A 13,335-nucleotide genomic window follows, 5' to 3' on the forward strand; every position below is an offset into this window, starting at 1 on the left:
AAAAAGTAATGCCCAATTCGTTTTACGCTTGCCTTCTTAGCAGCCTCTGATCGTGCAATGTAGCTTGGCACTCTGCCTGCTTGTGGTTTGAATATGAAATGTACATTTTATGACACCAGTCGTGGAAATGTTCTTCATTCCGTTACATGCGCCCTGTGGCTAGCAAGTTATATTGCGGTTCCCTGTCTTGGTGAATTAGATAACTCCTAGTAGGCAATACAACTGTAAAGCAATTATTATAAATTATTCTAATCCTTTTCATCCCAATACCGCATATCCTCCGAACTGTCGTTATTGGGACCGATGGCAAGGAGATCGTGCAAGGAAAGGTCAAGCGACTATTTATAGCACAGCTAAAAATAAACTCAGAAATTCAACTGTTTTTTTTTTCTTCACCTGGATTCATAATACTGAATTTAGAGCAAAAAAATGGCATGGAGTTAAACATGCTTGTGATTAATGCATTCTGGGAGTTTTCTTAGGCACCAGTGCTCCACAGATTTCATGTGATCTAATGTTCTTCCTCACACACACCAACAGCTTGGATTTTAAACATGCATTGTTTGCACAGAAATATCACACAAACACTTACCGAGTCGTATTCTGTGAAGAACGGAGTAACCTTCAGCTGTAAAGAGCGAGAGCAGCTCGAAAAGCGTTCTGTGTAACCCTTTATATCTACTACAATAGCAGAAGGATGCTTTTTGGTGAGAAGTGTAAGCGAATGGCATCAATATGCTACAGAAGATTCATGGTTGTATTTTTATGCTGCTGTGGGGTGCAAATATGTTTTTGCAAAATACAGCACGGCAGAACAATGGAAGCTTGGTATGTTTCTGTGCCGTCTTTAAAATTGACTTCAATCACTATATTACTGAATGGTAGAAATAATAACGGGTTTTCAGACATACGTGTAATGGTGATGTTTCGATACGTATTTAGTTGTATGCTTTTATTTTTTTCTGTAATCCGTTGCTGCTTTGTAACATGTGATTTAAAGAGATAGATATGAAGGTTATCCATTGCAGTGTATGTAATGTGTCCATGTGTGCATAAATTTGTGTGTTGCCGGCAAAGGTGAACACCACCTCTCGTCCAAAGTAGGATGAAATCGGCTGCAGCCAGTTTATGATGAAATGACCTGAAATAAAATATTTGCAGTTGCTCAATAATCAATTCATTATGATCATGTGTGTCCATTTTCAACATCAGAGCGTGAGAACCACAACATTGGATTGGATTGGATTGGATTGGATTGGATATGCCTTTATTAGTCTCACAGTGGAGAAATTTACATTTCACAGCAGCAAAGTGATGAAAGGAATGAAAGTAGAAAAACGAAATACATGAGCTGCTGGAAAGGCAGCCACTCTCGCGGCGCCGTCTTGAAGTCAAAAGAACAAACAAAAAAAAAACTAAATAACAAATAATATGACAGCATAGAGACAATATGACAGAACAAAGACATAGAGAGACATTCATTCTTCAGGACTTGCTGTACCCTCTTTGTGATGACATGAAGCAGTTCTAGATGAAAGAGGAGAGGATCAAAGCATCTTTCCACCAGTGGATCAGGGACATCATGGTGGAATGTGCACGTTGACTACAAGCTAAATGTTTAATGTAAATAATCCATTGACGAAAAGAGATTGTCTCACATCTCCTGTTCCACATAAATCTGCTTCAATTCCAAGCCGCAACAGTTCCACATACGCATCGGCGCTCTGCGCTGACGCTCCTTTCTTCTTATCGCGGGTTCCTCAAGCCATGCATCCATCCAGCCGCAGACTGTCCAACAGCACTGACCTTTCCGCTAAACAAAGCGGGGCTGTGAAGATGCTGCCCATTACAGGCGCAAAAAAAGCACAATGGCCCCTTTGGTGTCCAGCGATGGCAGTCGAATGGCTCCGACATTCCTCCCATTCAAAAACAGTACTGGCATATTCATGCTGCCGAAAAGGCGCAACCGCTCAGCACAGTCTCCTCCTTGATGAATGTCATGGTCAAAAATGCTGAAAAACAATCTGTATCCGTTCCACACGACGCACAACAACACAAAGTGACAAAAGAAAACACAAAACAAGACAAAAACTCATGAGAGCACTTGCTGAGGCTGCCTACTCGGGCGCCATCTTGGACTTTACTTTACTTTTTTTTATTAGATGAACAGAGTTTAGAAGGTCCAAAAAAAAAAATCATATGATCAGGCTGACATTGACATTCATAATCGGCCTTGACCCCAATTTAGCAAATTCAGACATGATCTGTTTGCAGATGTCCACTTTTTGTTTGACAAAACTTAAAATTAAACCTGTCTTTCATTGCATTATCTTGAAACATTCAACAGAATCAGAAAACCTTTATTTGTCCCACAATGGGGAAATTTGCAGTCCACAGCAGCAATTTAAAAAGGGATGAGGTGGGGGTGAAAGGATAGAAAACAAAATATTCTAAGCATAACAAAATAAAAATGTCAACTGTATACTGTGCAAATGTAAATGTGCAAACCCGTTTCATAAAAAAACTGTACATAGTGCAAGTAATTTTTTTAAGAAAGGCATATTGATATATTGCATCAACCCATGTATACAAGTGTCCATTTTTTTTTTCACATGTGATCATTGAGAATTGCGAAGCCAGAGAGCAGTCGGTCCTTCTTGCAGCGCAGGTGTAATAGACTCTGGTTAAAGGAGCTACCCAGTGCTGTCAGGGTGGGCAGGAAGGGGTGGGAGGGGCTGTCCATCATAGCTTTTAGTTTAGCTAGCGTCCGTCTGTTTCCCACCTCCTCCAGAGAGTCCAGCGAGCAGCCCAGGACAGAACTGGCCCTCTTGACAAGGCGCTCCAGTCTTTTCCTGTCCCGGGTGGTGATTCTGCCTGACCAGCAGACAATGCCATAGTGGACAGCTTTGTTTATTCAAACAAAAAGCTGTTTGTGAAACTCCGTTTTTTTCTCTATCAAAACTCCACTGACTTTGAATAATGTCTAATCCAAAGGAATTTAAGTAGCAGGTGTTGAAGGTTAAAGAGACACTTGCACTTTCCTGCTCTACAAATTACCATTGACTTGAAGTAATGTATTACACCCCTGCTGAACCCCGCCCATAAAAGTCCAATAATCCATCAACTATACATCCGACGTGACGACTTAATCAGTGATTACTGAGGTTCTCAATTCATCCATTCATTTGGTGTACATATTTTTTTCCAAATCATACTGAATACTTGTTGATATGGTAGATTGCTATGGCAATGTTGTGACATACAAACGTGACCAGTGAACGTTAAAATACTGTACAAACACAATGTGGAGATTAAGGGAAAACCATTTCCAAGTAGAATTTGTAGCACAGTATTGTTGATGAGCAGAGACAAGATGCCGTGAATCTCACCAAGGTGTCACAAAGTGGGAGAGTGCAGTGTCGTACATCATATCGCAATAATTCATCCTGTCTGTCTTCTGAACAACAGACCCTTGCCGAAGGGCCTTTCCAGTGCCAGCTGCCTCTCTTGTTAATTTCATTCCTCACCTCATCGCCTGGGTCGGGGCCATACAACTGTCCAAGCACTGTTGTGTAGACATCTGCTGGCCATGACAAAGAGAGCTTTTTGAAATTGTTTGCCTGGTTTTCATGCATTCATTTCTGTTCCTGTTGGTTTGCCAAATGTGCTACTGATGAAGGAAAACGATTCATATTAGTGCTCATTACTGCTACTGAGGAGGTCTGATGAGAGGAGTTAGACATGGTAAATTATGCACGAGTGAGGCAGGTAATGAATGCAAACACTTATGCAGCTATTAGAAAATGAATCCGCAGATTTTTAAGAACTGAAAATGCAAATAAGTCTCTTGTTTTCTATCAAATGGCAAGCAACACTCTTGATTAATGTAATCATTTTCCATTCATAAGTCCTTTTCTCCTAGCTAAATCGTGGTTTTTTTTTCCTCCACAGTATACTTTTACTGCAAAACCCATGTGTGTGGGAAAGGAGAACCAGAGTGATCCCTGCCCCTTTCAGACATTTATTGAATGCCAGACGAAGAGTCAAACACAATGAGCATACTTTTGTAGGAACTGCTATCCACAATCACTAACCACTTCGCCAGGCTCCGGCTTTATCCCCTTATTTGCACATAAGACGCATACAGGACAAGTGTAGTACAGTGATACCTCAACTTACGAACTTAATTGGTTCCCAGACAGAGTGTGTAAGGTGAAAATTGTGTATCTCGAAAAAAAAATCCCATAGGAAACCATTAAAATGGGAATAATCCATTCCCGGGTTTCCATAAAATATACTTTTCAACTAAATAAGCCTTAAAACTACACACAACCTACCTTATCCTATGCATAATAAATGTGCTATGGTATTGTAATTAAAGAAATACACTGCATGGTATCATAAAGTCACTTTATTTCCATTTGTGATGGTCATTGATGACTTGACGGAATGGACTTGACGTTGGAGGTTGAAGGTCAAATGGACTTGCTGTTTGGAAAGAGAGGCACATTACATGAGGACTGTAATTAAAGAAATAAACTGTGCTGTAAAATAAAGCTGTATTCACCTTTTTGATGGTCATTGATGGCTTATGGAAGGAGAGTCACCTTCCATAAGGACTGTTGGTAACTTAACCTCTGGTGTGGCTTCTCTTTGCTTCTTTGGAGACTCCTCATCCTTTTTGCTGATTAAAAACCTCTTAATTGACACCTGTTGCTTTCTGATTTGTAAGGTGTTACGAGGCTGAGGCATCACATTATCGTTCATCATGTTGATGATTGTCATAGCCAGTCTTTTCTGGATGGAACTGTTCGGTAAAAGCCTGCACATCATTCCACTTTGCCAACATTGCCTTCTCCTCCTCGCCCTCAGATGTTCTCGAACCATCCGTTACGGGCTTTAAAATCCTGAATAAGCGCCGAACTTGCAGGTTGGCGCATGGCGATATCGGCGTGAATTAGCCGTGCTTTCTCGCATGAAATAGCTTTACTCACACTGTCGCCGGATAGCTGCTTTTAGTGTATCCAAATTAACAGAAGTTTTTCAACTTCTTCGATTGCCCGAGACCGTCGCTGTCAGAGCACGGAAACACCTTTTGCAACAGACGCACCTTTGATAGCTTCTTTGTTGCGAAGGATGGTAGCGATGGTGGACTTAGCATAGCCGCGCTCTGTCGCTAATCACACAAACGCACACGTCATTCGTGTTTTTCAATTATCTCCTTCTTCTCAGCGACAGTGATTTTATTGTGTTTCTTCTTGGGCTGAACATGAGCCTGTGGTGGTTTTTTTCGGTGCAATAATCGTAAAAGTATAAGCAAAAAGCTGCAAGGAGGCGATGGACGTGTGCATTCAATGAGAGGGGGTGTGCAAAGTAGCGTCGGCTGGAGCGCTGTTCGGTTGCCGAAGATCACTCCGCCAGAGTCGAAAGTCGTGTGCTTTCGTGTTCTTCCGCAGAAGATTATGTATTTATGTATACACACTTCCACCGAAGTGCGTAAGATGAAAATAGTTCTTATTATGAGGCTTAATATTCATAAATTTAACATTCGTATGATGAAAAGTTCGTATTATAAGGCGTTCGTAAGTTGAGGTCTCACTGTATCTTATTCTCCAAAGGCCAAAGAGAAAGTGAAGCGCTTAGATTCCTTTAAACACATGCGGGTATAAGTGCTCTCCTAGAAAAAGACCTGATGAATATCAGCAGAACACATGCTGCTGTTACTTCAAAAATATGCAACGTCCTAGACTGAATACCAGATCCATTTTTCATCAGTATCTACTCAGAGTCAGACAGAGGGTGTAGAGATGAGAGCACATGGCAATTGCTGCTATTTCCCCGTCTTTGTCCTCTCATGTTTGGGTGATACAGCTACCCTATTTTAATAGATGGGTCACCGAAAGATGATGGGAGGCGCAATGGAAAATGGTGGGGAACTAAACTTTAGAAGTGGATCAGAAGATACTACAGGGCTGTGAACATGCGAGATATTTAAGTGAAATGGTGAGAGAGGTGATATGATAGGGACGAAGGATGATTGAACTCCAGATGTTGATGCATGCATGCATCAATGAACTATGCTCAAATTATGTGCCAATTCACTCTAAATTGAAATTGGTTGTTGAATGACTGCAGTGGGCTTGAAAAATGTCGGTTTTCACTCAGTAGGAAATACATTAACATCTTAATACTTCCACACATATTTCAAAAATCATCAAATCATCTTGAAAAAAATCTTTTTTTTCGACAATGGAAGTTTTTGATGTGAGGTGTTTTTTTAGGCAGCAGTGCTACTTAGAGAGCAGTGCCACTTTTGAAGTTTTTATATAACATTACATGAAAAATGAGTAGTGTATACCATGTGATGTGGTATACACAACTCAATACAGTAAAGTCTCGTTATATCGATATTCAAGGGAGTCCGAAAAAATATCGATATAACCGGGACTATCGATATATCCGATCCTGTTTGCATGTAATTTTCTCCGTGCGTGCATCGAAATAGTATCGATATAACCGGGACTATCGATATATCCGATATCGATATAACGAGACTTTACTGTATTACGAAAATATTGAAACTGAAACTGATGATGAAACTGTTTGCAAAAATGACATATTCCATTGCCCCACAAAATCTACAAATAATTGATGGATAAAGTAGTTTCTGGGCACTAAGATACCACAAGAGTACACTAAAGCAAACAACACTTTGTTTGAAGGTAATCAGGAAATGCCAATTAACTCACGACTCCCCGTAATGCATGGCAAAAACACCTTTGAATGAGTCAATTAATTTCATCCAAATTTGTCTTAGTGATATCCATTTACAGTGTTACTGTATCATATTTCTTTGGAAAATGTAGGTCAAATCCTGAATTATTCTAGACTCAAGGCATTACCTTTAGAGGATGAAATGTGCATGATACAATGCATTTAATTTTCTTTTATTAGGGTATACATGCATATATTTAAGACCACGTACATTTCAAAAGTACATTTTGTGTGACATTCATGTTTTATGGGTCTCATCAGAGGCTTGAGCATCTTAAAGAAATGCAAAACAATGTCACGACCTAATCCATCAACACAGACATTTGCATCATAATGAGTTATTAGTAGCACTGCATTCACTGCAGTCTGGCGATAACATTTTTCAATCTTCCAGATATACTGAGCCGAATAGGTACAAATCCATTTTAAAATATGTTAATATTGTCTCTAAAAAGATGTTGATTGTCCAAGTGCGAGAGGATTTCTGTCATTTGTGATAGTGTGGACATTATTCATGTGAGAGGTAATCCTGCATATATCTTTGTTTTGTTTGACATGGTTATTTCTATGTGTTGTTTCTGATGTGAAAGTGGCCATTTGAATCTCAGCACGCAGTCACGTTGAGGCTTTAGTGTACAGGCAATGTCACAAGCTTACTGCTGCATCTATATGTTAACAGCCATGTAAACATGCCAAATGTGTCGTATTCAGGCTGAAGCGCGGAGAGGAGGTTGAACACCTTTAATGAGGATGTATATTTTCTCGTGCAAGCAGGTGTTTGGGTAGGTGTACATGCATGAATGGTTGAACACAGGGATGCCTGAGAGAAGATGAGAAGAGATTGAGGAAGGGATGAGAGACCGCTTTTGGGTGGTGGTGCAGAATTGAGCTGATTTATCTTCCCACGATGTAACTCAGTGTTTGTGAGGCATAAACTTCAATTTTAAAGGACTTAATCAAAGACGCAGAGGAAAAGATGGTGAGAGAATGGGGAGTGAGGATGCAGTCATGGACAAAAAGATGAACTACAGTAAAGTCTCGTTATATCGATATCGGTTATATCGATAGTACTGCTTATTACGATACTATTTCTATGAACGCAAGGAGAAAATTTACATGCCGCAGGATCAGATACATCGATAGTCCGGTTATATCGATATTTGTTCCGACTCCCGAGAATATCGATATAACGAGACTTTACTGTACTTGAATTTGAGATGAAATGCAATTAGATGGTCACTGCATTATGTTTTGCCTCAGCTTGCTAAAAACGGAGGCAAACAACTTAACACCTTTTTATGCTGTAAATTCCTGTTGGGGTGAAAACAAAAATGATAAACGAACAATAAGTTCAACCTTAGTTCCTCTGGCTACTATAAATTACTATGCAGATAGACAAGCACTTGGTTAATAACATTTTTGTTATGATGGCACTAATATTTTTTTCCATGAAATTATAACTAGCTCTTTAAGAGTTTGCAATGCATCTCTCCACATTTGGTGAATTCACATAATTCTTGCGACACCTGTTCACTCCAAAGTAAGTGTTGGTTAGTGGACATTAGATGCGATGAATACCTGCATTGTACACGCGGCATCTGAGAGAATTTGTCAGGACTTCAGAGCGTATCTAATACAGCCATGGCTGCTTGTCGAAGGTATGTGTGGGAGGACTGCAATGTTTGGGCACATGCCTGTAGAAATCGTGTTCAGCCAAGTAATAATGTGTCACAATTGGAAATGTGTAAAGTAAATACATGGCAAAGACTGCATTCGTTTTGGAATGATTAATGACTTAATTTTAGATGATGTGCAAAAGGACTAGAACGTTTACATATTGTCTTGTGCACCATTGATAATCCAATGTACAAAATGATCATGCATTTCAGGGCATATTCTTTTCATAAGATCTACAGGTATTTGTAAAATATTGCCAGGTGTGTGTCAATTTGCAACACACCAACTCTTCATATACATTTTTACGGCCCTCCTGAGTCAGTGAGAAGACAGGTTTTTATAACTCAATCCAATCGACACAAATGTTCATAAATGTAGACTCTATAGTCTATACGCTCTGCTATGTCTGATGTTATTTTTCCTCCAATTTCCCATCACTTTATGTTTTTCATGTTTTAATTTTTTTGGTTTTCCAATGCCTTGATTTGCTGTTTTAACTCTCCTTGCCTAATACAGCATGCCCAACCCCATCCTTTTATCTACCTCTTTTCAGTCACCTCCATTTGATTGTGTTTATCATTGTCATTGCAATATTCCACCCTAAACATCAGTCTCACTCCCTCTCATTTGTATTTATCCACATATTGTCTCTCTGTTGATGGGGGCCTCAATACCCGCCGTATTGAGGCAGGCAAACAGGCTGGCAGGGTGATGGGTCATAATGATGGTGCTGGCTTCTATAAAAAGCCTGCAGGCAGCTGAATCAATATCTCCTGTTGTCAAACGGCACCTTATCTGGCTGTGGCTCTTGACTGCCGCACGGTTTTTGGAGCATTGCAGCGGTGGGCTTCTCCAATCTGCTTCTTGAGTGGCAATGCATGTACCCTGGAAGGCTTGGCTACAGCAAGCTCTTTTGTTAGCCTCACTGATTCTGTGAAGCAGAAAATCTTGCTGGACTTGTCACTGCATACTTGACAAACAGCTCTGCGTTGCCATTTAAAGGGCCGCAACAAACACACCCATGCGCAAAATATTTCTGAGAGCGTTGAGAATACAATGCGGGACTTTCTATATTTACTCATAAAGAGAAGGTTACATATGTGTGCTAAGGCAAAATGTCTGTGGCAAGTTAACCAAGGCGCATGCCTCAAATTTTGCAGTGTTTCCCTTTGAATATGATTGAAAAACAAATACAGTGAGACCTCAACTTACAAACACCTTATCTTACAAACTTTTCGTCTTACAAACATCAAATTTATGAAAATTAAACCTTATAATAAGCACTATTTTTATAATACACGCCCACCACGGCTGGCGGAGTGATCTTCAGCGGAAGCACATGACCGAACAGCACCAGAGGTTAAGTTACCAACAGTCCTTATGGAAGGTGACTGTCCTTCCATAAGCCATCAACGACCATCATCTCCAACTACCAACTCTGAATCAAAGTGTTACATCAGATTGATTGATGTGTGGACAGTGGAGCGCAAAGATGACATTCTACAGAGACAACTGTTGCTGTTGTGCTGGTTACCTGTGAGCTGAATTCAATAAACGTAGCTTGTGACTTCTCTGGAGGCTTCAGAGTGACGGCAGTCGGTAGCTAAGCAGCCTGAGACCTCAACTTGTTGTTTAGAGAATTCAACTGGCAATTGGAGCACGGTCTCCGTGCCAGATTACTACTAACGTCACTCAAGATTTGATGATTTAAGCAATACTGCACCAGATGTCGGTTAATTTAACTGCTAGTATGGATGTAAGCAATATGCAGCAAGAAATATGGTGGACATTCCTTGGAAATTGGTTGTACTCCACGTCGTGAAATAAGTCAGCTGGCATAGGTTCCATTTTATCTTCAAAGATGGTGCCGCGAATGGCAGCCTCGGTCACATGCTCCCTAGTATTGTTCCTGGTTTTGTCTTTTTTTTTGTGAGCCTACGCGGCTTAGTTACACGCGGGAACAGTTACCGAGCATTGGGGAATCCACTCTTGGACTATTTTCATCGACACAACAAAATTCACAAGTTTTTTTCGGGGCTGATCGCGAGCAGCTCAGCATCTCTGTACGGGGCGCCGGCCGCGGAGGGGAAAGCGAGCCGGCGTGCTCGTCAAGTTACGGCTGCGTGGATTTTGAACGCCGCTCTCATTGATCCATCTCGCTAATCAACGCTCACTACCAGAATCAGAATCAGAATCAGAATCAGAATACCTTTATTCGTCCCGCAATGGGGAAATTTGCAGTCCACAGCAGCAATTGAAGAGGGATGGGGTTGGGGTGGGAGTGAAAGGATAGAAAACAAGATATTCTAAGCATAACAAAATAAAAATGTCAACTGTATACTGTGCAAATGTAGATGTGCAAAAACCGTTCTATAAACAAGACTGTACATAGTGCAGAATCAAGAAATGCATTTAGATATATTGCAACAACCCATATTTACAAGTGTCCAGTTTTTTTTTTTTTTTCACATGTGATCATTGGGAATTGTGAAGCCTGACAGCAGTCGGTAGGAACGAGCGGCGGTACCTCTCCTTCTTGCAGCGCGGGTGTAATAGTCTCTGGCTAAAGGAGCTACCCAGAGCTGTCAGGATGGGCAGGAGGGGGTGGGAGGGGCTGTCCGTCATAGCTTTTAGTTTAGCTAGCGTCCGTCTGTTGCCCACCTCCTCTAGAGAGTCCAGCGAGCAGCCCACGACAGAACTGGCCCGCTTGACAAAGCGCTCCAGTCTTTTTCTGTCCCGGGTGGTGATGCTGCCTGACCAGCAGACAATGCCATAGTGGATGGCTGATGCCACCACAGAGTCATAGAAAGTCTTTAGGAGTGACCCCTGAACTCCAAAAGACCTCAGTTTCCTGAGGAGGAAGAGGCGACTCTGTCCCTTTTTGATTAGGGCATCCGTGTTTGTTGTCCAGTCCAGTTTATTGTTGAGAGTAACACCCAGGTACTTGTAGGAGGTCACCCTCTCAATGTCCGAACCCTGGATGTTCAATGGTGCAGGAGAGGATTGTTTCCTGCAGAAGTCCACCACCAGCTCCTTGGTTTTGCCGGTGTTGATCTGGAGGTGATTCTGCTGGCACCAGTCCACAAAGTCCTTTGTCAGTCCCCTGTACTCCCTATCGTCTCCCTCTGTAATGAGGCCGACAATAGCTGAGTCGTCAGAGAACTTCTGAAGGTGGCAGGTTGGGGTGTTGTAGTTGAAGTCCGAGGTGTAGAGGGTGAAGAGGAATGGAGCCAGGACTGTTCCCTGCGGCGCTCCGGTGCTGCAGAGAAGCCTGTCCGACTCACAGTTCTTTACCCTCACGTACTGTGGCCTGTTTGTGAGGTAGTCTGTAATCCAGGATGTGAGGTGATGGTCGACTCCGGCATGCTGCAGCTTGTCCCCCAGTAGACTTGGCTGGATGGTGTTGAAGGCACTGGAGAAATCGAAGAATGTGATCCTCACCGTGCTCCCAGCATTCTCCAGGTGCAGCAACGCCGTATGGAGGAGGTAGATGATGGCATCCTCCACACCGATGCTGGGCTGGTAGGCAAACTGCAGCGGGTCCAGCGATGAGCTTGCCAGCGGTCGCAGGTGGGCGAGGACGAGTCTCTCCAGCGTCTTCATCAGGTGAGACGTCAGCGCCACCGGTCTGTAGCTGTTGAGCTCTTTGGGGTTGGCAATCTTGGGCACTGGGACCAGGCATGACGTTTTCCACAGCTGTGGAACTCTGCCCAGCTTCAGGCTCAGGTTGAACAAGTGCTGGACAATGTCACACAGCTGGTCGGAGCAGGTCTTGAGGAGTCGGGAACTGATGTCATCCGGACCTGCTGCCTTCCTCACCTGCATCCTCCTCAGTTGGTTCCTCACCTGCGCAGTTGTGACAGACAGGCAGGAACCAGGAGGCAGAGTGGCGGCTGAGGGTGTGGCAACGGTTGGGAGGGCAGATGTTGGTTGTGGAAAGCTGGTCGTGAGAGGAAATAAGATGGATGAACTTCTTCTCACCAAAAAAACAATAAAACATTTGCACGTTTTGCTGCGCTCTGCTTCACTGAGACCTGGCTCAGTGACCGCCACCTGGATTTCGCGCTACACCTACCCGGCTTCCGTCTTCTCAGAGCCGATCGGGGAAATCCAAAGGTGGTGGAATATGCTTCTACATCAAAAAAGAATGGTGCACTGATGTCACGATGCTCGACGCACACTGCAGCCTTGGCTTGGAATCACTGTCTCTCAACTGCAAGCCATTCTACTCGCCACGTGAGTTGCCTCCTTTATTCTCATTGTTGTGTACATTGCGCCACAAGCTAATGCTAACGCGTGCATACAAACGCTAGCGGACCATGTAAAGAAACTCAAACTAAAATATCCAGTCACCCCTGATCATTTTGGGTGATTTTAATTGAACGCATCTAAACCGTGAACTTCCCAATTATAAGCAACATATTGACTGTTTCACCAGAGAAGAAAACATTCTAGATCACTGTTACACAGCAGCAAAGGAGCATACAGATCGGTTGCGCATGCAGCGTTAGGTCTTTCTGACCACTATTTAATACACTTAATTCCCACATACAGACAGAAACTCAAATGTGTAAAACCGGTAGTCAAGACTGTGAAGAAATGGACAGATGAAGCAACGTTAGCTCGACAAGAATGCTTCGACTGCACTGATTGGAGCGTCTTTGAAACTTCAACGGTCACATTGGATGAATACACAGCCACTGTAACATCATACATTAGTTTCTGAGAGGACATGTGTGTACCAACGAAGTCCTTCCGGTCCTCCAACAAGAACAAGCAATGGTTCACTCCCAAATTCAGGCAGCTTAGGAAAGAGAAAGAGACCACATTTAGAATCGGAGATCGAGCACTTTACAAACACGGCCGAAACCGACTGACCAAGGA

At 42.5% G+C, this 13,335-nt stretch overlaps 1 protein-coding gene and 1 long non-coding RNA gene across 11 annotated transcripts in view; one reads left to right on the forward strand and one right to left on the reverse strand.

Moving 5' to 3' along the window:
- stxbp5l (syntaxin binding protein 5L) overlaps positions 1 to 13,335 on the forward strand; it is a 124,478-nt gene that overhangs the window by 29,010 nt on the left and 82,133 nt on the right. The gene's annotated exons all lie outside the window — the stretch shown is intronic.
- LOC148894732 (uncharacterized) lies at positions 4,397 to 5,919 on the reverse strand. Its single transcript, XR_016115805.1, has 2 exons — positions 4,568 to 5,919; positions 4,397 to 4,488 (listed from the first exon to the last, which is right to left on the reverse strand). It is a non-coding gene; the product is annotated as an uncharacterized LOC148894732 (long non-coding RNA).

This window comes from Hippocampus bargibanti, linkage group LG08, assembly GCF_051943395.1.
Source record: "Hippocampus bargibanti isolate YZ-2025 linkage group LG08, ASM5194339v1, whole genome shotgun sequence".
NCBI lineage: Eukaryota > Metazoa > Chordata > Actinopteri > Syngnathiformes > Syngnathidae > Hippocampus > Hippocampus bargibanti.